Here is a 27,891-nt window from a genome sequence, read left to right as displayed (position 1 = left end):
ACCTGAGGTTGCACAACAAGTAAGGTGGCAAAATTATGATTTGAACCCAGGTCTGCCTAGCAGCCCCCTGCAATCTTATCTTCCAGCCGCACATTTTCTCTGGATGGTGGCCCAGGTCCTGGAGGGACAGAGTACAAAGGACTTTGGCATGTTGAATTCCTCGAGCAACCTGCTGGTAAGGTGGGCCCTATTGTTTCTAAGGGCAATGACAACAGTGTCTGTGTTCTCTGTGAAGGTTCTATCAAGGGCGTCCTGAAACTTCAACTCTTTTGATTAAGGTTTGATCCCCCTCAGTTTTGGGGAGGGAGAAATGGAGCCATTGGAGAGGATGGGGATGTGCGTTGTGCCTGGCAAGTCGGAGCGGCCTAGTCCAGCCTGTGGTCGGTGGGGTACAGAGGCCCTGGCAGTCCAGTCTCTGCCACGCTCCTCTCCCAGAACACCCTGCACCGGCCTGGCATGCCAACGTCAGACATTTCTAGAAAATTAGGCTCATTTTTCACTGTTTGGTTTCCAAGCCATGTTGGCTTTCTCTCTGAAAGAGCAGCTCTTGGACCTTCGCATTTCCAAAAGGCTTGGGAGTTCATTCCTTTCCCTCTCTTGGGCTTAAGGAGACTGTCAACACCATTTCCACTGAAGAGTACTGGGAAATAATAAAATCAGCAATAATACTTAAATAACTATAAAGGTTCCTTATTATCTGAGACTAGTTCATGTCATAAGAAATAAAAGTCACTTGAAAGTGACTCCACCTAAAACACTGACCAAAAAGATTGTGGGAAATAGCAAAAACAACAACAACAAAACCCAAAAGCAAAAAATAAACAAACAAAAAAGCACAACAAATGTTTTGTTTATGATTTTGCCTAGAAAATAAAACTAAAAGCTATAAAATAAGCTTATTTTATGTTGAACAAAATTTAAGTTGTAATATCAACTATCAGCTAATTCTTAAAGAATGAATACAATAAACTTTATATGTGAAAATTTTCCAACAAAACTATGATTGTCTATACCAAATTCTTCACATTTAACTTTTGTAGCACAATCCCCAAAAGAAAATTTTTTATAAAATTCAAGTATTTTGAATTTTTATTATTTTCTGCAAGAGCTTCTTTTAAGTCTTTGATATTAAAATCTTATTTTGAAGCATCACTAACCTTACTATTTTTCTTTCATTATTTGGGAATTGGCTACCTCTGCCCATACTTCTTGGTCAGTGGCTTAGCTGCCTGAATTAACGCAGCCTCCAACATCACTTTCACTGACCTCATGAAATCCCTCCATTTATTACCAGATTTGCAATTTCATTTTGCCATATATTTGCACAGCATTTGCAAATAAGGTCAGATATTGTGGGTATCAGACCATCGGGAAGGAACAGACCTGTGCTTCTGGCAAGAATGAGTGCTTGTGTTAATTTTAAGGAGGTCTGGAGTAGGGACAGATCTGTGAGTATTTTTGAGATATGAAACCTTTCACCATCTTGTGCCATACCGTATTTCAGGTGCTTGCATAATGAACGCTCCAGTGACAGGGCCCTCCTTTTATATTTATACAGTGTTTCTAAGTTTACAAAGGACTTTGACATTTCATTTGATTCTTTCCGCTGCCTATTGAGGAACCACCATTTTCTGAATGACTTTTCTGAGAGCCAGGAAGGTTAAGTGACTTGCCCAAGGTCCCAGAGCTGCTTGAGATGCAGAACCAGCGTTGGAACTCAGGCGTGTTGGTTATTGGTCCTGCCTCTTTCTCTGACTCATCACCGTTTACCCAAGAGGAGCCCTGAAATATGCTTAAGATGTGCCCCAGACCTTTAAAAGAAAGAATTAGATATTTCTAAAAAACACATCAAAGTCCTCATGGTGGAAAAAAATCAGTACGTCTTAGCATTCCTTGAATTAATTTTGAGGTTTGCTACTATATTTTAAATTATGTATTGTGGGCAGGTTATATTTTTTTATGCAAACTTTCTCTGAAAGTCTCCACCTGGCCCTGTTCACCCGGACCCTCAGAAGAGCAACTGCAGACCCTGAGTGGAGGCCTGGGATGGGCAGGCACCTGGATTCTATCTTGGTCCCTTCCTCTTAGCCAGGAGGCTTATATAAGGTAGAATCTGGCACTTGGCACTCGTCAGATCTAGCTCCGTATCCAGGTTTAAAAGCCCCCTTAACAAAGCTCATTTCTTAACGTTACCAGAATCAAAGTTAGCTGCTCTGCTTGTAGAAGAGTCTGCCCTGGGCAGAAAACTCCCTCTCTGGTCCAGAAGTGCTATTTGACTTACCTTGGCAACATCATTTCAATTAGGGTCAACAGTCCTCTTAATTATGCACTATTCCTTAAGCAACAAGGTATTACTTCATTCATCAGAATTTTATCTCCTAGTTATACTGCTGAGAGTCCCTTTGGCCTACTCCACTGAAATTATCAACAAGAATAAATCTGAGTGTTCACTATTACTGCAGTGCCATCCATTCGTTAGGGCTTGTTTTATTAGTCTCCTGCAGTTTGGAGCTGCCAGGAAGTGGGCAGTCAGCTGCCAGCGAAGACTGAAATGTTACTACCAGCTAGGCAGGCTCAGTGGCTGGGCCTGCTCTGAGGCCAGGGAGGGAGGGCCCTGGGGGAGGCCCAGGAGGAAATCTGTTGTTCTTCATGCAATCACTTCTAGCAGGTGAAGCATTCTGTCCCCCATTCCTTTCCAAGGATGTAACCAGAGAGGCCAAGGACTCCTAACAATCACCTGGTTTATTCCTGTTCCTCTAACACACTGCCTCCCATGTGCTGGCCTTGGACCCTGGGAGGGCTGAAGGGTTACTGCAGTAGGTCTAGGAAGCCACAAGCACATCCAGCACCACAATTTTTCAAATGTTTCCAGATGCTTCTGGGATGAATAAAATAAAAATCCAAGAGCTATTGATTCACGGTCGTTGTATCAACAGCTTTGTGGGAGGCTTCTCTTCAACTTTCAAAGACTTCTTTTCTGTAAGAACTAAGCTCCTTCCCCCAATAGAAACTGGCCCCTGGTTTCCGGCCCGTGTTTGTGCCACATGAGCCCCTTCTCCCCAGTCTCAGTGAATTGGATCCAGGGCAGACACCTTGCCTAAGCTCAGCCAACTTCAAGTTTCTCCCTTTTAGAAACTTGAAATTGGAATTCAAAGATAGCTTTTTGGTGCAGGTGAGTGGCCCTGTGATAATATGTAACCAGGAACTGCGGGATGGTACCACCTCCTCTTCACCCCAATTTCAGCATGGGAAGCAGGGATGCAGGGGGGAAACAGTGTTGCGAGTACATGAAATAGAAACTGAGGCAATGCACAGTCAGACCCTGACTGCTCTCCGGCTCTGGCTTTTACCTCCCAGCATTGCCTCTGAGTATCCTAGAAGTCTTTCCAATACGTTAAAAATTGATCATGGTAGCTCATGCTGGTTTCCATAATTTCAAAAAAAGAAAACTTTGACAAAAGTCACTTCTTGATATTATATATTTTCTGAATAATGGATATTAAAATAAAATGGTTATTATGGGAGATCTTGATTTTTATACATGATAAGGGTGTCAATGCTTACTAAGAATGATTTAGAAGGTTGAGAGTCCCTGCTTTAGCTAAAAATCCTCCAGAGAAAGAAATGCATCAGTTACAGAAGATAATTCATGCAAAGCACTCAGCTCAGCATCCTTCACAGATTAAGTACTCAATAAGGATTAGCAACTATTTTCTTCACCACTTACAGACTCATGACCAATACTCACAATGACCAAGTCTGAAAAGACCTTCCTAAAATCTTGTTTAGACTGAACTGCCATGATTAGAGCATACCCTCCTCACCCCGAAGATCTTTGCAGCCACAGTGTACCTGCCCTGCTTTTAGGAGTAGAAGGAGCACGCACTGGAATTGGTTGTGGATGGGACTGGTCTCATAAGCATCACCTAGAGAATGTTTCGAATTAAAAATTTCCCAGGCCCTATCCGAGACCCATCGAATAGAAGCTCCACGGGAGGAACCTAAGAAGCTATGGCTTTAACAAATGCTCCAAGTGATTCTCATCATCAGGGAAGGGTGGGAAACACTGACATATGAGGATTATAAAACCCATCTCTAAGTGGACAAGCCACAGGTCTGGGGAGATGTCTTACATGCAAAACAAATCATACCATGCTTTTCAACCTTAGGTGCATTTCTGTTTGCACAACTACCAAGTATTCAATTGTCCATCTTACCCATCCCCTTTGCAACAGTACCAAGATTTCAATTCCTTTTCGTCTTCTTTCCCACTAAGCCCAAGTGCTACTGGAAAGCTGACCCCCTATTACCAGGTCCGGGGTGAACCCTGATTAAATCAAACCGGTCAAGTATATTACATTTCCTGGGTCAAATGTGGATACATACCCCAAGCAAGTCTGATTGGGGAAATTTTAGAACCTGTTGCTTAGAAGGTGTCTTAGTTCATTTGTGTTGTGATAACAGAATATTTGAGGCTAGGTAATTTATACAGAAAAAAAAAAAAAAGGTTTATTTGGCTCATGATTCTGATGGCTGAAAAGTTAAAGATTGGGCATGGGCATATGATGAGGACCTCAGGCTGCTTCTACTCATGGCGGAAGGCAAAGGGGACCTGGCCTGTGCAGAGATCTCATAATGAGAGAGGAAATAAGAGAAAATATGGGGAGGTGCTGGGACCTTTTTAAACAACCAGCTCTTGAGGGAACTAATAGAGTAAGAACACACTCGCCCTTGAGGGAGGGCATTCATCTATTCATGAGGGATCCGCCCCCATGATTGCAACACCTCCTATTAGCCCCCACCTCTAGCATTGTGGATCAAATGTCAACATGAGGCTTGGAGGGGACAAACATCCAAACTATAGCAGAAGGGAAGGTGTGGTATAAGCCTGTGAGGTGCGGAACTACTGCAGCTATTTTGCCACCATGAGGGAAATAGTTTCAGGATGACTCTGACACTGTGGTAAGCAGAGCAGATAATAGGAAATAAACCAGGCCCTTATTGACATTATTAATATGCCAAGACTCAGCTTACTTCTGTACTTTTCACTTATGGGGATCAAGTAATTTCTTTTATGGTTTAGTTACTGTAAGTTGGGTATTTATTTGCAACCAAGAGTTCTAATAGGTGTACTTTACACATCTTAAAAAACCAATAAGTTTATTGCATGTATTGACGCAAATTGATCAAGGCATTAAATGCTTGGCTGATCCTCAAACAAGAGGGAATGGATTTGAATTTCCGCAAGAAGGATTTGGGTTAGAAAGAAGGAAAACTTTTCTTCCCATAAAGATTGTGAGATATTTAAAAGGCTCATCCAGGAAAGTTTTAAGAAATTCCTATTCTAGAGATTTTTAAAAAGATAGTAAATTTTCTAGGATGATTTCAGTCTTGTCCTAAAGAGCAGGGGAGGGACAGAATAATTGTCTTCATGTAGGATCTCATCTACTTCACAATTTTATAAAATTGTCCAAACTTTATTCTGGACCTGATTCCTGATTTTAGTTATGAAATTCACCATCCTCGCTCTGCTAGAGTTTCTCAAATGACACTTCACAAACATTCTCATGGGCAGACCCACCCAGATGTCTTCTCCTGAGCTGCTGAGAAATGAAAGAGTTTGTTCTCTTCCTCGTCCTTGACTAACCAGATGTGTCACTTGGCTAGCCAGGAATATTTTTACTGCAAACTATGCTGTTTCCACTGACCACAATTCCAAAACCGTTAAGACAAAAACAGAAAAAGAAGACTATATTCTGGTTTGTTTGATTTTCTGATGTGGACTTGATGAGGCAGATATTATTCCAGGGCCTTAAATCTTTCCCACTAAAATGCCCCACAGCACCTAAAGCCTGCTCCTTTATTCAAGGAACACAACAATGGTACAGTGGGGATGACTGTGTCAAAAAATGATTTTTTTTTTTCTGTACAGAGTGCCACAAGGACTAGAGTATTCTTCTTATGTTGGCGTGACAGCAGTAAGGGTCTAGCCCCGAGTTCATTCCTTCATTTGACATTCATGGTGGTAGGCATGTGGTAGTTGGAGTTGAATCAGACATTGTCCCTGCCATTGACAGACTCACAGCCTAGGAACAGAGTCACATCCACAGCCGCCTAGAATGGAAGAGGTGTGAGCGAAGCACTGGGGGAGTGAAGGAAAGGGGACCGAGCATCTGCTAGCGGGAGGCTTCTGAGAAGAGGCCAACCTGCTTGGCTCTCCGCAGACACATTTGCTGAAGAGAACTGAAAATAACTCTTGTCTTGGAGTGAGAGCTATGACCTGTTAGTCCCAGCTCTGCTTTCTCATTTTTTGTAAATCTTATACAAGCCACTAAATTTTCCTGAGCTCGTTTCCTCAGCAGGCATGCAGAGATCATAAACCTACCTGGCGGAGCACGTGAAAGGGGTTTGTGAGCCATCACGTCTGCGAATCACTGCACATGATTTCCCTCTGTGAGGCTGGAGGGGACTGGATCAGGAGCCTCCTCCAAGAAGAGACTGTGGGCAGAGGGGAAACCCCATGTGTGAGGGAGGGGAATGTCATGGAGGAGCCAAACAGATTCTTTAGGAATATGGACCATTGCTGGTCTCTCTTTTCAGCTTGAAAGAGCAGAAAGCTCAGGCTATCCTAGATGATGAGGTCAACCATTTCTAACAGTTGGGGGCGGGGGCAAGAAAATAAAAATCCCAATTCTGCCTCCCTGGTCTAGCAGAAAGGCTCAAATTTTCTGCTTGGCTGTTTTTTCCACCCTTTGAAAGCTCAGTAATATTTGACAGAATGGGCTGCATCACCATGGAGACATGCACCTGCCAGGTGCTTTGCTGGGCAGGACAAGCAGACATGTGGATGCCGACTGCACGGCCACTTCAGAGACACCAGGAAGGCCCCAGCTTCTTACTGTCTCCAAAGCCCTCAAGTCTTGCTTTTCACCCTCCCTCCCCATTCTTTTTTTTGTTTGTTTTTTCTTTGAGATGGAGTCTCACTCTGTCACCCAGGCTGGAGTGCAGTGGCATGATCTTGGTTCACTGCAACCTCCACCTCCTGGGTTCAAGCAATTCTCCTGCCTCAGCCTCCTGAGTAGCTGGGACTACAGGCGCCTGTCATCACGCCCGGCTAATTTTTTGTATTTTTAATAGAGATGGGGTTTCACCATGTTGGCCAGGATGGTCTCGATCTCTTGACCTTGTGATCTGCCCGTCTCAGCCTCCCAAAGTGCTGGGATTACAGGCTTGAGCCACCGCGCCTAGCCCCTCCCCCTTCTCCAAACCTATTCAACAGTGTATACAGTTCCTCTAATGGGGATGAAGACCTTCACTTCCTAATTTGCTATAAGGGCTAAGATGCCATTCCCCCTGGGGGAGAAAAGAGTGACATCCACACAAAGCTATAATGAATGCCTGTGACATCCTTTGAGAAGAGGGTTGGTAGCTAGAAGTGGGTGAAAAGAGGGCCCAGAAGTACTCAGTGTTCGGGAACCCAGAGCAAAGCCCCACTTGCACAAGAGATGGCGCTGTCAAAACGCTGCTCCCTCCACAGTTTTCTCTAGGATTGGTCCTATTAATGGTACCTGAAATTTGTGACTGCTATGTGCTTTCTGTCAGAAGACTAGAATGATGGGGCTAATATATTGGTTTTTTAAACAGGAAAGAATGTAAATTTTGGAAAATATTGGGTTTACTGTTGATCTTCATCTAATTCTGGAAGAAGTTATTTGGTAGAGATTTGTAGGGCCATTTCAAAAGAAAATAGTTTTCATGAGTTATAAGCAAAGGCTCAGTTAGGAATTTATAGCTTGCAGCTTACCTTCTTTCAGGCAAGTATGGTATGCAAAGGAGGCAATGAATAAGCATTTGTGAAATAAATGAAGGCAGATTTGAAATAGTCAGTTATAATAAAAATGTATTTTAAAATGGAAACGTAGAGACAAGAAAAAAAACTGTTGGAGAAAAAGAAAAAATGGATTTTAAAAAAGAAAAAAATCAGAAATAAATATTTTAGTATCTGGAATGATTGAATGACCACAAATAAACATGAGATTTAACTCCAAGATTCCTAGAAACCAAAGCAAAAAAGTAACTGTTAAGCTCTCTTATTCTCTTGATATTTGACAAAAATGAAAACAAACAAACAAACAAAGAATTATGCCTGAATAGATATTGAAAATTTTTTTTTTCTGGCATTAAATTCAGTGTGAAATTTATTGCATGAAAATTCTCTTTTACAAGGAACAACGAAAAACCCAGTAAGTTTGAAAAGCTATAGACAAATAGACCTTTTCATACTGATGCTCTATAAAAGTGAGCGCTTCATACTGAATCATAACTCACTTAAGACATTTTTGCAGGGAACTAATACAGACTAGAAACATTTCTTTAGCAACCCCAAAGGAAACGAGTAAATAAATAATGTGTGGTTTGGTGCAGATCTCTCAAATATCAGATCTAGGGATGGAGTTTTAGATCCTATAACATTGACAGCAGAAATGTCTCGTTCTGTACTTTTGGTGAGGGAGAAGGCTAAATGCTTTAGATAGCAGACATGCAGAAGCAAATTTAATATTATACTACGAAACCTTAGGAATTTGATAAAAAGGATTACCCAGAGAAGTAATGTAGTGTAGAAAAATAAGAGCCCAGGATACCATTCGCATAGACTGGGTTTCAAAATCTGACTCAGTGATTACTATGTGACCACCTTGACCAAGTGCTCCTCTCAGCTTCAGGATTCTATTTGCCAAAATGTGAATAATGTGCCTTTCAAGGTTAACTGAGAATTAGAAGATGTCGTGTAGTAGGTAGTATTAGCTGCAGCTGCAAGTAGCAGAAAAAAACAAAAATAACAGTGACTTCAATAAGGTAGAAGTTTATTTTTCACTCATCTTCTAGACCAGGGACCAGACTCCTTCTAGCGTGTTGTTGTACCACGAATGGCTTCCATTCCCAAGATCCCTTCATGGTCCAAAATGGCTGCTGGAGTTCCTGAATTACCTTCACATCGCAGCACGCAGGCAGGAAGAAGAAAGGGAGAGGGCATATTATTTTCTTTTAAGAACACTTCTGTCTACATCCCTTTGGCCAGAATTTTGTCACAAAGTCTCACCTAGCCTCAGGGAAAGGTGAGAAATGTCATCTTTGTTCAGTACAACCCAGTTAAATATGGGACACCCAGTTACATCAGAATTTTAGATAAACAATAATTTTTTGAGCATAGGTATGTCTCATGCAATATTTGAAACATACATTTTTTTCATTGTTCATTTGGGATTCAAATTTAACTGGATGTCCTATATTTTATCTGGCAACTCTAGTTAAAAATCAAGGATCCTATTACTAATTGAGGGTGAAGGGGCACAGGGAGGAAGGGTGAACATTGAAGGACAATCAGAAGTCTCTGCCACAAAGTGAGACCCCTCAAAGTGGGTGGCAATAAATGGTTGGTCCTCTCTTCCCTTTCCCTGTGAGGCAAGGTAAAACCAGAGGGTGGCTGCAGGGATAACTGCTGGTAGAGCCAACATCTGTTTTTGAAATAGAATCAGTGTTCTATTTCAATGGCTAGTTTTATCACACAAAACATGTATATTTGGTTAAGACCTCAGAGATATCTGCTCTATGCATGAAATAGACAACTGTGGCCTGAAAAGCAACATTAATAAAAGCACTGCTTCTTTTTAATCACAAAAATGCTCAGTCTCATCTCTGCAGAAAGTCTATTTCTGGACTCATCCGTAAGCTAATGGACCCATCAACTGAGTTGGTTGCAAGGAAACCTTCATGTCATGAAAGAAAGGCCTGCGGGGCATGGCTGGGGGTGCAATGGACTATTTGTGTTCCTCCAAAATTCATGTATTGAAACCCTAATCCCAATATGATTATATTAGGAGGTGGAACCTTTGGGAGGTAATTAAGTCTTGAGGATGGAGCCCTCATGAATGAGATTAATGCCCTTATAAGAAGAGTCCAGGGAACTAGCTTGCTCTCTTTCCTCCATGTGAGAATACAAAAGGAAGACGGCCATCTGCAACCCAGAATAGGGCCGTCACCAGAGCCCAACCATGTTGGCACCCTGATCTATCTCAGACCTCCAGCCTCCAAAACTGTAAAAAATAAGTTTATGTTGTTGATGAGTCACGCAATCTACAGTACTTTGTTATGGCACCTGACCAGCCTGAGACAGGAAGGATTCAGTCTATTACTTACCCACTTGCTCCCCGCTGCCAATATTTTCACTTTTGTGTGGCTCACCTGAGATTGTTCTTTCTGATTGTTGTTACCAAATGTTTTAGCTTCTTCTCAAGGCCACTCTGAGTTCCTGACTCTAAAACCATGTCATCAGTATAATGGAGGAAGTCCCCAAATGCTGTGGAAAACAGAGCATGAGTTCATTTTAGTTAATAGCAGAAGTAAATTATTTGGATTAAAGGTAAAATAAAGTGGGGTCAGGACATAGACCTGTTTTGTAGGATTTAGAATGAGAAGTTGCTTTATCAAAAAAATTGTTCTTATGAGCAATATTGTGTTGCAAGCTTTGATGAAGGATTATTTGGCTGTAATCTACATGGAGAATATCAGATCTGCCCATACTCAAGTTTTCAGATTGGCAATGGCCTGTGAACTGGTCTTTCTACTTCTACTCTCCCTCCAAATCCGTTCTTCACAAAGCAGCAAGAGTGATCAGTGATCATCATAAGACATATCTCAGTATAGGCTGGGCACAGTGGTTCACACCCGTAATCCCAGGACTTTGAGATGCCAAGGCAGGAGGATTACTTGAGGCCGGCAGTTTGAGACCAGCCTGGACAACATATAGAGACACCGATTCTATTAAAAATGTAAAAATTAGCTATCAGTGGTGTGTGCTTGTAGTTTCAGGTACAGGAGGATTGCTTGAACCCAGGGTTTCAAGGTTACAGTGAGCTAGGATTGCACCACTGCACTCCAGCCTGGGTTACAGAGCAAGATGCTGCCTCTAAAAGAAAAAATTAAAAACACACACACACACACACACACACACACACACACACACATCTCAGTATAAACTGCCTGAGATCTCTAATGACTTCTCGTTGCTAGTAATACTATACCCCTTACCAGGCTGAAAAGGCCCCATCCAGTCTGATTTTCTTTTTATATTTTGACCACACTGCAGTGGGTTGAATGGTGGCCCCCAAAATATATGTCCACCTACAAATCCCTGGAACCTGTGAATATTACCCTACATAGCAAAAATATGTGATTCAACTAAGAATCTTGACAAGAGGCACTTATCCTGGATTATTCAGGTAGGCTCTAAATGCAATCACATGCATCCTTGTAAGACACACACACAGAGAAGAAGACACACAGAGAAGAGGACACACAGAGAAGAAGACACACAGGGAAGAAGACACACAGAGAAGAGGACACACAGGGAAGAAGACACACAGGGAAGAAGACACACAGAGAAGAAGACACACAGGGAAGAAGACACACAGAGAAGAGGACACACAGGGAAGAAGACACACAGAGAAGAAGACACACAGGGAAGAGGACACACAGGGAAGAGGACACACAGGGAAGAAGACACACAGGGAAGAGGACACACAGGGAAGAAGACACACAGAGAAGAAGACACACAGGGAAGAGGACACACAGGGAAGAAGACACACAGGGAAGAGGACACACAGGGAAGAGGACACACAGGGAAGAAGACACACAGGGAAGAGGACACACAGGGAAGAGGACACACAGAGAAGAGGACACACAGAGAAGAGGACACACAGGGAAGAAGACACACAGGGAAGAGGACACACAGAGAAGAAGACACACAGGGAAGAGGACACACAGGGAAGAGGACACACAGGGAAGAAGACACACAGGGAAGAGGACACACAGAGAAGAGGACACACAGAGAAGAGGACACACAGAGAAGAGGACACACAGGGAAGAAGACACACAGGGAAGAGGACACACAGAGAAGAAGACACACAGGGAAGAGGACACACAGGGAAGAGGACACACAGAGAAGAGGACACACAGAGAAGAGGACACACAGAGAAGAGGACACACAGAGAAGAGGACACACAGGGAAGAGGACACACAGAGAAGAAGACACACAGGGAAGAGGACACACAGAGAAGAGGACACACAGAGAAGAGGACACACAGAGAAGAGGACACACAGGGAAGAAGACACACAGGGAAGAGGACACACAGAGAAGAAGACACACAGGGAAGAGGACACACAGAGAAGAGGACACACAGAGAAGAGGACACACAGGGAAGAGGACACACAGAGAAGAAGACACACAGGGAAGAGGACACACAGAGAAGAGGACACACAGAGAAGAGGACACACAGAGAAGAGGACACACAGGGAAGAAGACACACAGGGAAGAGGACACACAGAGAAGAAGACACACAGGGAAGAGGACACACAGGGAAGAGGACACACAGAGAAGAGGACACACAGAGAAGAGGACACACAGAGAAGAGGACACACAGGGAAGAGGACACACAGGGAAGAGGAGGAGGCAATGTGACCACAGAGGTAGAGACTGGAGAGATGTGGTCACAGCTAAAAAACTTCTGAGCCACCAGAAGAGGCAAGGAACAGGTTCTCCCCTGGAACCTTTGGAGGGAGGGCAGCCTTGTCACCTTAATTTCAGATTTCTGGCTTCCAGATCTATGGGCGAATACATTTCTGTTGTTTTAAGCTGCCCAGTTTGTGGTAATTTGTTACAGCAGCTGCAGGAAACTAATACACCTGCCATGACTGTTACAAGTCTGCTGGGTTATTCTTGTCATTCAAGGCTCAGGTTAAATGCCACCTCCTCAGATGTGCTCACCTGATTGCCCAGTGTTAAGTCAGCTCTCCCTGACTCTTCAGTCACTCTGGGTGTTTTCAGAAGGAGGGAGTGATTGGGTAATTACATGCGACTAACAGGAGAAACGGGATGAGTATTGAGAACTGAGGAAATAAGGCACAAAGAGGCTTAGCTTAATAACTTGTCCATTGTTGCACCTTAAATGGAACCAGATACAAGCCAGGAACCAGATACAAGCTCCCTGACTCCAGAGCTCGTGCCCATTCTCTCCAAGCTATACTGGCTCTTGGCAAGGTGAGAGATACTGCCAAATGATCATTTGAGCAGGGGCGTGTATATTCTCTGTCATAGTTATAAAATTGCAGAGGCCCTTGGTGCATTCCATTCCTCCTCTCCTCTTCCCTAACAGCCTCCTCCCGCCTGTCATGCTTGTTGACAGAGGTAGAGGAAGCACAAGTGGAGAATGACCACTCACTTTCACCCACATCAGATAGCCATTCTGAAGGATGAAGATAGCAAAAGGGGGCTGACGGCTTATTACACGAACAAAAGCAATGGCCCATAAGGTGTGTAATTGGACATAGACTTACACTTTGGTCTGCCACTTAGCAGTGGTAATTAATTGAAGGTTATAAACATGTTTGATCCGGGTGTTTTCTTCTTTGTTTCAGGCAGCTAATTGCTCATGAAGAAATTGTCTAAAGAGAGTCTTTTTTTTTTTGGTTTTCAGCCAAGCTTTTAATGAAAAGATTATAAAATAACAGTTTCTCATCACTGTACATGAAGACTGCATCCTTCCAAATGGAGAGAGCAGTCATCCGTGAATTACTTTTCTATGACACTGGATGGCTGTGTAGCTGCAGCTCTGACCTGAATTTATACAAACTCTCGAGGGACATCCACTCAATGTGATGAGTGGCAGTGGTGGTGGCCAGTGCAGAAGTGAGATCCTGATATCCTTTCCCGTTTCTGTCCTAAAATAGGACATGATCCCTGTTCTAGTTCCAGTTAAACAAAACAGCAATGACCTCCTCCATTTCCACTCCCCCTTAAAGTATTTGTGAGAGTGAGCCAGTGCCCAGTTTAGGGGACCCCCCAGGGGGCAGGGGGAAGCTAGTGATGGGTGGGGTACAGAGAGGGGAGTCCCCTCAGTACCTGGCCCCATGGGGCCCCATCAAGTGGAGTGAGAGAGCTCTGGGGATTGAGAGGCAATATTCTTGATCTAGGTTCTCCATGGATGGCTGTTTGACAGAGCCATTGTCAATTTTAGCTTTCATGTGTCCTAAGGAGAAGAGAAGGCTGGGCGTGGTGGCTCATGCCTGTAATCCCAGCACTTTGGGAGGCTGAGGTGGGAGGATCACTAAAAGTTAACATATTTTCAAATATAAAGCTCAGAAGAATATCAGATTGAGTCTATATATTTGTAGGATATGTGCATTTTTTTTTATGGTAAGAGACAAGATGGCCTTGGGAGCAGGATCAGCATCAATATTTAAAGGAAGGAGTTACCAGATATGCAGAGCTGACCCATAATTTGTGTAGAATAGTATGAAAGGAGAGGACACCGACTTGCTTCTCGTTAAGAGATGGATTCTTAACGAGAGGCAAGTCTCTATGTCTTCTCCTTTCCTTAATTCCTCCCTTTTTGAATCTAAGCTGGCCATAGTGACTTGCTTGACTAATAAAATACAGTGAAAATGATGTTCTGGGACTTCTGTGGTTAGGTCATAGGAAGTGTTGTAGTTTCTGCCTGGGTCTCCTGGAACGTTCCCTCTCAGAGCGGTCCCTCTTGGAACCAGGTGGCATACTGTAAGAAGCCCAGGCCACATGGAGAGGCCCGAAGTAGGTGCTCCAACTGAGCTTCCCTCCCACAGCCAGTATCAGCTGCCAGCTATCTGAGTGTGCCATCATAGACACGGATCCCAATCAAGCCTTCAGCTGAGCGCAGTCCCAGCTAACATCTGACTGCAACTGTAAGAGAAAGCCCAAATAAGAATCATCCAGCTGAACCAAGTCAACCCATAAAATCATGATAAATAATAAATTGCAGTTTTAAACAACTATGTTTTGGGTGGCATTCTATGGAACGATGGATACTTAGAACAGAATTTGGTACCTGGAGTGCTGCCATAATGAAAACTTAAAATGTGGGACGTTGGCTTTGGGAACGTCCAAGCAGCAGGAAGAAGCTGTGAGGTCCCTGAGGAAACTATTAATGAGAACTAGAGGGAAAATGAGGACATTGTTATTGGAAGCTGGAAAAAGGCATCCTTTGTTTTGTAATGATGGGTAATTTGGTATACCGTTGCTTTTGGTAACATGAAAAACAGAAAATATATCTAGGAAATGGCAGATTTGGCTAAGGAGACTTCCAGGCAGAATGCTAAACATGCTTAATGGTTTCTCTTAGGCAAGTATGGTAAGGTATGAATATAGGGAAGTGAACTCCCTGCTACCATAATGAACTCTTCAGTTTCAAGCAAAACTTAGATAGAATATAAGAAGCCAGACTTACTGGGTTTAGAAAGAAAGCTATTTTCCATTCTAAGCCTCTCCAGCTGGAAAAAAAATTCTCAAAGTAAGACATGATATAAGGTAATGATCATCTCAGAGATACGGCTCTAAGACGCTCGCTAAGATTTTAAAAACCTTGAAGGTGACATACCGTAAGAAGCCCAGGCCACATGGAGAGGCGAAAGTCTATTTCACAGACTTTGAAGGATTCTGAAGGGCATTGTTCCATAGCACCTGTTAGCCCAAGCAGAAAGTGGCATATCTTGAAGAGATTTGTAGGTATGTATTTTGACTAATGGAGTGAACCTGAAAGAGTCTTTAGGAAACTTACAAAAAATTTAAGAGAATTGTACATGCAAAAGCACCATCAGCCTGAACTAAATAGGAAAGAGACAGTTCAAACTGTAGAGAGCCTTCTATGGGTAGGAAGCAGGACAAGTAGGCTACTAAGCTGCAAACATGGCCATTTCTTATGGAAAAGGAAGAATGATTCAGAGAGCAGAATCAAAATCCCAGTAGGAGTGGGGAGCCAAGAGCTACAATCATTCCCAGGGAGGCACGACTGGGAACTCACTAATCAAGGATCTGGCAACATGCACCTGGCTGGAGTTTAGAATTGCTATGGATCAGTGACTGTGATGTGCCTCCCATTTCTTTCCCTGTTGAATAAAAGCTTTAGTGAAGTTATCCTATCTCTGTATCACCACTGTATTTATGTGTGTGGGACAGATAACTTGTCTCTTCATCTCACAGGTCTTCAGACTGAGAAGAGCTGTACTCAGGGACCTGCACCCCAAGGAGGCTCATCTGCATCAAGATCTGACTTAGGTGATAAAATCCTGGACCTCAAGCTTGAGTGGATGCCATAATGGGATGAGACTTTTGGGTCTTAGGAGGAGATACGTGTATTTACCATGTGGGAGGAATGAAAATAATATGCAATCAGCGAGCAGACTGTGACAAAGATGACTGCAAATTCTTTGACCCTCTTACTGTTAAGAGTTATTGTCTTATCTCCCTTCTCTTGAATCCAAGCTGGCCCTGGGAAATTGCTTGACCAATAGAATACACAAGAAGTGAAGTTTGGGACTTGTGAATGTAGGGCATTAGAAGCCTTGCAGTTCCTGCCTGGATCTCTTGAAAAGCTTTCTCATAGAATACTCCTTTTTAGAATCCCACCATTCTGTGGATTCTAAATTCTGTGAGAAGCCCAAACCACACAAACTACATATAGATGCTCAATCAGTAACCCCAGAAGAACTCCCAGTCCTCAGTGAACATTGACTGGTGGCCATAGGAGTTGTCATCTTGGACATCCAGCCCAGTTCAGCGTTCAGATGACTGCAGCCCCAGCTGCCATCTGACTGCATCTGCATGAGACTATAGGTGAAAACTTCCCACCTGACCCAGTCAACCCACAGAACCATGAGAGATCATAGTAAATTGTTTTAAGCCATTAAATTTTGATGATGGTTTGTTATGTAACAAGAGAAAACCAGATGAGGTTAAATATTAGAGGTCAACAGTCATGGTTTCAAATCTTAAGTTCATCGTTTATCAACTATGTGATTGTGGGCAAGTCGCCTAAAATATCTAAGCTTCATTTTCCTCATCTATAAAATGGGAATCAAAACAGAATCCACCTAATGGGTTTGTTATGGGAATTAAAAGAGAGAATGTATGAAAAGCAACAGTACAGTGACAGAGAGAAAGTGGGTCAGTAGGTAGTTACTATGGTTAGTAAATCAGTGTGAGTCATCTGTTTTTGTTGAAAGGTAGATGAGATGCTTGTGGCCATGTGGGAAGAATTAATTTAAGAACCTGGTCATTTTACTAAGGACCTGAGAGTAAGGCTAGGTCATTAGCATCTTTGTATTTGCTGTCCATTTTTCTATAATGGACTATAGGGGATTTTGATTCATGGGGGAAGTGTTCTGAAAAAAATCCCGGGCTCAAAAGAAATAGAAACACTTGGCCTTTTAAAATGGGGCTGTTAGGGTTCCATAGACAGCACTTACCACCTCCACATGTGCTGAGCAGGCCTAGCTCATTAAGGTCACAGTGAGCAGCTGAGCAGACCCAGTCCTTGTTACAGTGAAACCAGAGGCACTAGCCTAGAGAGAAGGAGATGGGGCTCTAAAGCCCCCTGGGCTAGGATGCTTAGAGGGCATCCTAGGCCCTCTAAGGCCTAGGATGCTGCTGCTGTCCACTGTGTGTGCATGTGGATGGGTGAGTGGGTGCTAGAATTCCACATGGGGTGAGGGCAAACTTAAAGAGGCTGGACCCAAGCCGAGAGGTTTAAAGGAATGTCTTGATGTTCAGCACATCACCGTACTGATGTGTTCAGTGAGCTTTGCCACCCATTCATTTATTTATATAGGCATTCACTCATTCAACAACCATTTATGGCATACCTCTATGCACCAGGCCCTGTGCTATGCTCTGGGGATGCACGACACATAAAAGACAGTTTCTCCCCTGTGATCATGAGGGGCTCATGAACCAGCAGAGGAGACAGACAGGTGAACAGGAAGTATGGCCAGGGGGTAAGTACCACAGTAGAGGGCAACATGGGAGTGCAGAGGAGGGGCTCCAATTCTGGCATCAACCTACTCCACCTTGGGATAAAGTTCTAAACGGGGAAGCAAGTGAGGCATGAGCTGCGTCTGGAAAAAGGGACAGGCTTGGGATTGACTGAGTGAGCTGTAGGCAGAAGCCACAGACCAGAGACACTGAAGGACAGGGCCACACTGGCCTCTAGGGGCCATAGACTGGCGCGCTCTAAGGCAGCCCTGGAATCTGGTGGGACTGTTCCACAACTCCCGTGGGGCCTGCAGAGAGCAAGTGTCTCTCACAGGCACAGATTAAAGCAAAGCATCTCAACTATGTCTTGGTTTTGGCTCCACAGATGACTTCTGTGTGGGCGAATCTTCTTAACGCGTTCTCTTACTTTTTATTGTCCATGCTGTAAAACATTTTTTTTTTTAAAAAGCTAAAATAAACTTCCAGAGTTCAAAATGGCAGACTGTGACTAGAGCCAATGTCCTTTTCCTTTCAATGTTGGTTTGTCTGCCAAATGATCTCATACTTACTTGGTGAGCCTCTGCCTCCTCGACTCCTGTCTTTTCTTTCCTCCACCTCCCCATTCCTGGCCACATGAGGTTCTCATCAGCATCATTGTGGTCAAAGGACTAGGCCCTGGGGTGCAGTCTGCCCTGACTCTGTTTGGGGTTTGGCTGAGGGAATTTACTTGTATCCCTATTTAGAAGCTGAATTGCCTACAGAGGATTGGGACTCAACATGACATTTTCTGTTAGTGACAGTGTAGAGCTCTCTATTTCCTTACCCAACTGATTGTCTAGGACTAAGTTAGGAATTGCTTTCTCCCTGGAGTAATTGTACAACATGGGCCAGCCATGGTCAAGTACAATCTGAGTGTAATGTTCATCAGCATCAGTTGGTGAGGACCCTAATTCTACACTGAGAACTCCTTCAGGGCAGGAAGCCAATTTCCCAACACTGGCCAGCTCTGTGACATCTGGAAGGGGCTCTGTAGTATTTGTTGAATTTAATCTGGATACCACCCAGGCAGGCAACAGCTCTCCGGTTCACCTTGTTATGAGAGAGGCCGTCTCTTCAAATACTAATAATGATAATGGTAACAAAACACTGTTACTGTTTATTGAGCCTTGATGCTTTGTCAGGTACTAGGATAAGGACTTTATATCCTTTACCTGCTTTGAGAGTCAGAATCTCTGGGTGCATAGGTTTCACCGTCCTCATTTTACTGATGAAGAAATGAAATCTCAGAGAGTAGGCAGCTTGCAACAGCCTGGTTGTTGGGGCTCAGAATCTTGGACAGTCCATTATGAAGACCCTGACTCTTTTTTATTTTTGTTTTTTTGAGACAGAGTTTTACTCTTGTTGCCCATGTTGGAGTGCAATGGCACGATCTTGGCTCACTGCAACCTCCGCCTCCCGGGTTCAAGTGATTCACCTGCTTCAACCTTCCGAGTAGCTGGGATTACAGGCATGCGCCACCACACCTGGCTAATTTTGTATTTTTACTAGAGATGGGGTTTCTCCAGGTTGGTCAGGCTGGTCTCAAACTCCAGACCTCAGGTGATCCACCCGCCTCAGCCTCCCAAAGTGCTGGGATTACGGGACCTTGACTCTTATGTGTGATGTTTTGCGAATGACTGCTCTAACACTGGTGGAGACCTAACCCTACAGAATTCCCCAGGTACCAGGAAGCTGGGGGACAGATTTATACTCAGTGTTCCTCTTAGGCATCACCTTTGTCTAGAGCAGACATCTAACTCTCTTTCCTTATGGAGGACTGAGGGAGAAGCAGGAATCAAGCTTACACAGTCGAAGGCTCAGTTTTAGCGCCCAAGCAGCAAAGAGATAAATGCCATCCTAATTCCCACTTAAAGTAAGCAAACCAGCCCCGGGGCTCACATGGACAGGAAGAACCTGAGGGATTCTGTAGGTCTGTTTATTTTGCTTTGTATTTGACCTTGCATTACATTCACCAAGCAACTCCCAGTGAATGCAGAAACCTTTCCTCTGCCTTGGGAACATTTTCATACAAACAGGAACACAGCACAGATGACAAAAATTAAGATGTACTCTCCAGCTTGCCTTGCTGTATTATTTAAAACAATTACTGTATGATTTTCCTTTCACATAGCCATGGAAACCCTGCTGAAAGGATTTAATACAATTTATTGTGTGAAGCTTAAGAAGAAATCTGTTTCCCCAGTGCTGAAAAACAAAGCAAACCAATTTCTCCCCACTTCCTACAAGGTGTGATGGATGCAAATTGTGAACTGGTGACCTCACCCAGCAGGGACTGAGCTTTCTGGGAAAGCATTCTGGAGATAAGTGGACCTGTTTCTTTTAGAGGCAGCAGAAAACAAAGCTGGTGCCAGAGGAATGATAATCTCCTTTGATGTGCCCGGAACTGCTTGACTGTTTCAGAAAGGGAAGCACAGCTCTGAGTGGCAGTACTACAATGCCTTTCAGTAAACACAATAGACAAATTTCCCTGCCAGGTTACCCCAGGAGCCTCTCCACTCACAGGATCCTCTTATAGGTATCTTGGTGTCAGCCATGGGATCCTAGGAAGGAGAGTTGCTTGACACCACGCTCTGAATAGAGGGTGGCCTCACTTTGGAGCCTATTAGTACCAATGGCACAGGTCAACCCTATCTGCCTGTTAGAAACTCCTAAGGAGCTTCAGAAGACATGGAAGCTTAACTCCCAGAACTAATAGATTATATGAGAACCTATATTTTAAACAGCTCTTCAGATGATTATGTGCAACTAGGGCTGAGATCCACTGCTCTGGGACTTGAACTTCTTTAGGTTGAACTCTTTTGTCTTCTTACTTTCTGATTCTCAGCTAGAGACCCAGGGCCTGATGATCTGTAAACCTAAAAAGGCTGCTGTAGCACAAAACTCATCCCTGCAGCTCAGCTCTTCATCCCTAAATTCAGTGGGTGAAGGGAAGAATATTAAATTGCAGAAGAATTCCCAAAAATTGGGGAAACTGGGTAAAGGGTTCACTGGACCTCTCTGCATTGTTTTTGCAACTTCCTGTAAGTCTATAAAAATTTCTAAACAAAACATTTTTTAAAATTGCAGCTGAAGACTTGAATTCAAATTCTGGATTTTTAAATTATTAGGTATGGGACTTAGGGAAATAAAAGACCCTCTGGGACTTTTCCTTTGGAAGATAGGACAATTATTTTTATTTATTACATGATCAAATGAGAAAATAAAATTCTAGACCTAGATTTAGCTGGGGTCTCTTTGCCCCTTAAGGGGTAAAAGAGATTGTTCAAACCCTCTGAGTCCATTTTCTGCTGCTATAACAGAATTCCTGAGAATGGGTAATTTGTAAAGAAAAGAAATTCAGTTCCCACAGTTCTGGAAGCGGAGAAGTCCAAAATCAAGGGACCGGTAGGGTTGGTATCTGCTAAGGACCTGGTCTCCATTTCCAACATGGTGCCTGGAATTCTGCATCCTTCAGGAGGGACAAACGCTCTTCCTCACATGGTAGAAGAGTGGAAGAGAGCCAACCCACTTTCTCAACTCCCTCAAGACCTCCTGGCCACTGCCTTTTTAAAATGGTAGCTATGATTTATTGAGTGCTGATTACATGGCAGCAGCTGTGTTAGGTTCCTTACATGTATCATATTAATCTTGCAAGGAAGAAAGTGTTAGATCCGTGATGGAAACTGAGGCTCAGAGAGGTTGAGGAATTTTCCCAAATTAACACAGCAAGTGTCAGAGGTAGGCTCCAAAACCTATGTTCTTTCCGTACTTCAGGCTACAGATGGCAGAACTCATAAACAGGTTTTGTTATCAGAAGAACAGACTACCCAAAAGGTAAGTTTATGAGAATTGTTGAGTGATCTCTATATATGGTTATGTCTGCTCTCTAAGCACCCATGTGTTCATGTAAGAATAACTACCTCAAAGTAGTGGATATCTGCATATTGCCTGGAATGGTGCTGGGTACACAACACAATTGGTGCTTGGCGAATGGAGGTGTTGGTTGTAGTGCTGGCAGTCTTTGTTTTGTATGGTGGGAGTGGTGGTAAGCTAGTCCCATTATGTGATGTGGACATATTGTGCAAACCCTTTTTATGGTGGGATTAATCCATTCACAAAGACAGAGCTTTCATGGCCTAAACATCTCCCAAAAGGCCTCACCTCCCAACACTATTCCGTTGGGGATGAAGTTTCAACATGAGTTTGGGAGGGGACAAAAACATTCAAACTATTGCACCCTTGAACTACAGATTATGGAACTTCTAGTTACTTCCTCCAGAGTCACAGGAGTTTTGGGGTAAATTACATGTTTGTGGTTGGTCACCTTGGGTTTTGAGCTCCTCCTTCCACTAAATTAATCAATTAGGTATTGTCTCACCCAAATATGGTGCCCAAGCAGCAAAGAGATAAATGCCATCCTAATTCCCACTTAAAGTAAACAAACCAGCCCTGGGGCTCACATGGACAGAGGAGGAGACTGAGGGATTCGGTAGGTCTGTTTATTTCAGTCTATGTTTGACCTTGTACTGCATTCGCCAAGTAAGTCAATTGCTAACTTTCCCCAAACAAACCTCTTCCATAGGCATTTTTTTGTATGTGTAGGTGACCTTACTGAAGACTTGGAAAGATGAAAGGAATTATACCACAGCCTTAGAAACTGACTCAAACACAGGGTCATCCAATTCTGCTTCCAAAAGTTCCTTGGACCCCTTCATGTTTCCTGGTCCTCACCTCTTCTGTTCCCATCTTCCCTCCTGTCTTTTCCTTTCACTCCCCTGCCCCCAGGTTTCTGCCCATTTATTTCTTTCTATTTTTTTAATGTTGGCTTTTATTTTAGATATAGGGGGTACATGTGCAGGTTTGTTATATAGGTATAATGCACCCAGGTAGGGAGCATAGTACTCAATAAGTAGTTTTTCAACCTATACCCCCGTCCCTCCCTCCCATCTCTACTAGTCTGCAGTGTCTATTGTTCCCACGTTTATGTCTATGTGTGCTCAGTATTTAGCTCCCACTTATAAGTGAGAACATGCAGTATTTTGTTTTCTGCTCCTGCATTAATTAGCTTAGGATTATGGCCTCCAGCTCCATCCATGTTGCTGAAAGGACATGATTTCATCCTTTTTTATGGCTGCATAGTATTTCATGGTATACATGTACCACATTTTCTTTATCCAGTCCACCACTGATGGGCACCTAGGTTGATTCCATGTCTTTGCTATTGTGAATAGCTAGGTGATGGACATAAGAGTGCATGTGTCTTTTGGTAGAATTATCTATTTTGGGGAGTATGTCTACCCAGAAATGTGATTGCTTAATCAAATAGTAGCTCTGTTTTAAGTTTTTTGAGAAATTTCTAAACTGCTTTCCATAGTGACTGAACTAGTTTACATTTCCACCAACAGTGTGTAAGTGTTCCTTCTTCTCCATAGCCTCGCCAGCATCTGTTGTTTTTTGACATTGTAGTAATAGCCATTCTAACTGGTGTGAGATGGTATCTCATTGTGGTTTTGATTTGCATTTCTCTGATTAGTGATGATGAGCATTTTAAAATATGTTTATTAGTCACTTATGTTTCTGATGTGGGCAACTTTAGCTATTCCCTTTGTTTCCTTGACTCTCATCTTTCCTCCAGGAAACCTATCAAAATATTTTCTGATCTATCCTACCCTTCTAAAGCTCCATGGAAATTCAGTTGGTCAACAAAAGCCAGCCCCCAACTCCAACCTAGATGTGATGGTCACAGCCAGCTCAAGCTTGCTGTCCACTGAACTTAATGCCCTATACCGTGTCACCACTAGCCCTGTGGAAGTCCCAAAGAGTCAGAGATGGGAGCGCTTGTAACTCAAACTTCCACTGACTTTCCAGGCTTAAATCAGGAGACTACATTCTGGACTTTGGGAATTTAAAAATTTAACATTTTTGGAAAGAAAGGATGTGTAGAGGCTTCTTACACCTTGAATAAAAAATGGCATTTTGGAATGTAAGCAAGTGAGACTACTAAGAATTAAATTTCATCAGAAATACATAAATTTACAAAAAGAAGAAGAAAAAGGAGGAGGAGGAGGAGGAGGAGAATGCACTAGGCAGAGTGCCCTCTGCCAAACCTCATTCAAGAGGAATTTGGAGTGATGTTGTTGCCCACAAACCTCCTGCCAACAAGCCTACCTGGAGAGGACCGGGGCTGGTATTCTGCAAACAGTTCCTTATTTGTTCTCCTTCCTGTGGGTCTGTGTGCACTCAGATGATGCGAATCAGATGATGGGGAGTCTTGAAATGGATAACTAGAAGTTGGAAGGAATCTGATTGGTTCTTTCTGTCCAGGAGTAGCTCCATGATAGGGTTTGCTGTGTTCCCACCCAAATCTCATCTTGAATTATAGCTGCCATAATTCCCACATGTTGTGGGAAAGACCTGGTGTGAGACAATTGAATCATGGGGGTGGTTTCCCCCATACTGTTCTCATGGTAGTGAATAAGTCTGAGGAGATATGATGGTTCTATAAGGGGTTTTCCCTTTCAGTTAGCTCTCATTCTCTCTTGACTGCTGCCATGTAAGACGTACCTTTTGCTTTCTGCCGTGATTGTGGGGCCTTCCCAGCCACATGGAACTGTGAGTTCATTAAACCTCTTTTTCTTTATAAACTACCCAGTCTCAGGTATGTCTTTATCAGCAGCCTGAAAATGGACTAATACACTCCAAAAAGCCTTCCCACCTTCTTCTCCCTTGAGTATCTACATGAGACCTAGAGTAGCTTTGTCTAAGATGGTGTCCTTGAGAATTGTCTTCTCGCCCAGGCAGAGTTGATTAGCTTCCCTGCTGTGCTGCTGTGAGATGCTGTCCATACCTCCATCAGAACAGACTGGACCTTCTACTTGCAACTGTTTGCTTGCACGTTGGGTCACTCTTTCCCCTCACCCCCTGCACTAGCTGGTGAGGTTCTTAAAGCAGGAAACACATATTTTCCAACACATAACACAACCCCTGGTGCAGAGAAGACATTTGATAAATGTTTGCTCTAAGAATCAATGAATGAGGTCTCACCAAAAAAGAGTACTGAGTTTGCTAGGGTTATTTATTTTAATATTATGCAAAACACAGAGCAGGCATCACCTTCTGTTTCTAAATCCTTTGTGATTGATTAATCAACAAGTTATTACTGAAGCTAGACACAGCTAAGACCCAGGTGAGAGGGAAGCAATGGCAACCACATACTTTGAGAGGTTTATTAATCGACTGTAAAATAACAATGCTGCATCACATTATTAGAGTCATTCTGCCTTAGAGCTCAGGCTTCTACTTACAAAGTGCCTTGTTTAATTAAAAAATATCCTAGCAAGGATAAAGGATAGAACATTTTATAATTACTTGCCAATAATCATCAGCTCACCCATTATAGGGCAAGATTAAAATTCAGATCTACAGAACTTGAGAGTCTGCTCTTACACATTTTTCCTTGGAGTAGTTCATTTCTGGAGAGAGACACTAAATACTTCTAGTGGGCAGGGATGTGTCTCTTAGCAGCAGAAGGCAGGACTCAGTTCCCAGTGACCCCTTGTCCTTCTTCCTCTGAGGTCCTCTACACCTGGCCTGTGGTATATGAGGACTTCTTAGCTTCCAGGTCAATGCTGGCTCTGAGAATGGAGACAGACAACGGGAAGCTGCTGAGATACTTGCCAAGCCTCAATGCTTATGCCTATTTTGTGACATTGTGTTGAGACAGCATGATATGTACTCATCTTTACTTCATGGAAAGTCAGTCCATACACATTTACTGAGTACCTTCTGTTGTAGGTGCTGAGGATTCTAGGTGAACAGGGAAGTCATGATCCCTATCCTGATGGACTAGTGGAGAAGATAGACATTTAACAAATAAATGATTATGAATGTGTAAATTGCTGTGAAGGAGAAGTGTGTAAGTCAAGAGTATAGCAGGAGTGGTGGTGGAGGCTGAGAACAGGGCCACCATGTGCTGTTGTGCAGACTGTAGTCTATGTGAATGGCACCCCCTGGAAATGTATATTACATAACAGGTCTGGCCAATATGGCAGTTCTGACTGAGAGGGAGCAAATGACATGCAAATTGCAAAGGAGGAAGAGGTTCGGCCAGGTTAAGGCATATGCAAAGGCCCCAAAACAGAAAGAAATTGAGCATGGCCCAATAACCAGAAGAACCAGTATGACCAAGTAGAGAAGCAGGCACTGGGGAGAGAGGAGGCAGTCAGGTAGAGTCTCATAAATCCATGGCAAGGAGCTTGGATACTATTATGATTGCAATGGGAGACAGGAGGATTTTAGAGCTGAAAATGATTTCTGTCATTTTGGCTGACATTAGGGGATGGATTGGGGTGAGCATGGTAAGACTGGAGATATGGAGAGGGCTTAGGAGGCTATTGCGAGAGTCAGTTTGCAAAAGACTTGGTACACATTGGGTGCACAATAAACCGTGACTTCATTTTCCTTCCCTCTCTTATAATTGTGATGTGCTTTGTACTTCCCAAAGCACTTTCAATTTGTTATTTTATTTGATCTGCCTTATAATACTTTCAATTCATTATTTCATTTGATCTTCATAATAGCTGAAGGGGGTCAGGTGGGTATATCACCCCCCTTCACACCTGTGGTAACTGAGGCTTTGAAGGGAAAAGTGGCTTTCAGGAGATCCATCAGCCAGTAACTCCTGGAACTGGTTCTCAAATCAAATCAAGGAACTTGACCAATCCCTAATTCTACCATATTATGCAATGCCCAAATGAAATCATCTAATTAGTTAATTCGTTAAGCACAAAGAAGTAATTTAAAATTTCCAGGGGTTATGATTTGCAAGCAGAAAAAGAAAAACAGAAAAAGAAAAATACCGGTGAAGGAGCTGATGTTTCCCTAGGAACAGCCTGGATCCAAACTTCAGAGTAGTTGCGTGAAAACACTGCATTTCACTGGAGTCACAATGATGCTTTTCTTTCCATCTTTACTGACCCCAGTGTCGCCCACTAAAAAGGATCCAGTGTGCTCCATGTCTGAGAAGATACATTTTTGCTCATTAAACACCAAACAGAGGTTAAGACATCCACAAATCAACATTATTTAGACTGAAGGAGGCAAACATTCCTTTCAAAGACTTTCATTTCCTCTGGAAACATGTGCTACCTGAGCCGTAGCCACCAAAATATGTATTTTCTTTTCCTTTTAAGGAAATGACACCTCATTCCAAAACCTCACATGCAACACCCCAAATGGAAGGAGAGGTTTCTCAGGTACGGCAGGGAGAAAACTGAGATTCAAAAGCCGCTGTGTTCTTGTTAGCTAGGGACTGCATCTGAAACCGTCTGTGGATAGTGTTTAATGTTCTGCAAATCTACTGAAAAGAGATTTTCGTTACAATTGCATTATAATGTTTTTCCCCAAGATCGCTCCTTGTTTAGGAGCCAACAGCTCAAACCTTGAACAAATTGTTCCCAGACGTTCCTTATTTCCAATGTCCTCGTGAAGAAAGAGGCAGGCATGAGGGAGGATCAGTCCTATCTCGCCTTTGTCCTTGACACCAGGGAACACCAGATAAGTTGCCGTAACCCCTCGTTTTGACTTTGAGGACTATAATAAGCAATTGGCCCTCTTTTCTTTTTTTTGTTTTTTCTTTGGCAGAGTTTTGTCAGAATTAATTCACTTGGATTTGCTGTTTTGCTTGAATCTCTGTGGAAATGACTAATGCAGAGCATTATAAGCATAGTCTCCACGCTTATGGAGCATGGGCCATTATGGCCCAGTGGGAAATGGAGAATTGTAAACACGAAGAGGGAACTTATCCAGTAAGCTAGGGGAGGGAGCGGCAGAGAGGGGGAGAAGTTACTAGAACACAATGCTGCAGTGGCCCCCAGGTGTGCTCAGAGGAAGCTCTGGGCTTGGGCATTCAGGAAAGACATTTATGAGGATGCAAGGTTGCCACAGATGCCTCCTTGGCTTGGCTTTGTTGTCACCACTGAGAAACCCCAGCCCCTTTCCCCTTGGCCCCTGCC

The 27,891-nt window shown here is 43.2% G+C and overlaps 1 protein-coding gene and 1 long non-coding RNA gene across 3 annotated transcripts in view; one reads left to right on the top strand and one right to left on the bottom strand.

The window, feature by feature from the left end:
* TSPYL5 (TSPY like 5) overlaps window positions 1-18,339 on the top strand; it is a 45,059-nt gene extending 26,720 nt beyond the window's left edge. The window contains exon 2 of one of the 2 annotated variants that reach the window (XM_028852786.2): window positions 16,070-18,339. The gene's annotated coding sequence lies outside the window, so the exon portion shown is untranslated. Of the gene's footprint in view, window positions 1-86; window positions 12,505-16,069 lie in introns of those variants that run through there. The other variant, XM_077943889.1, reaches the window with a different exon arrangement.
* Window positions 8,846-26,871, bottom strand: LOC114680304 (uncharacterized). Its single transcript, XR_003732468.2, has 3 exons — window positions 26,737-26,871; window positions 10,243-10,357; window positions 8,846-8,988 (listed from the first exon to the last, which is right to left on the bottom strand). It is a non-coding gene; the product is annotated as an uncharacterized LOC114680304 (long non-coding RNA).
* Window positions 26,872-27,891: the final 1,020 nt, after the last annotated feature.

Source organism: Macaca mulatta, chromosome 8 (genome assembly GCF_049350105.2).
Source record: "Macaca mulatta isolate MMU2019108-1 chromosome 8, T2T-MMU8v2.0, whole genome shotgun sequence".
In the NCBI taxonomy this organism is placed as follows: domain Eukaryota; kingdom Metazoa; phylum Chordata; class Mammalia; order Primates; family Cercopithecidae; genus Macaca; species Macaca mulatta.
The sequence above is the reverse complement of the archived record's forward strand: the minus strand, read 5'-3'. Positions and strand labels throughout refer to the sequence as shown.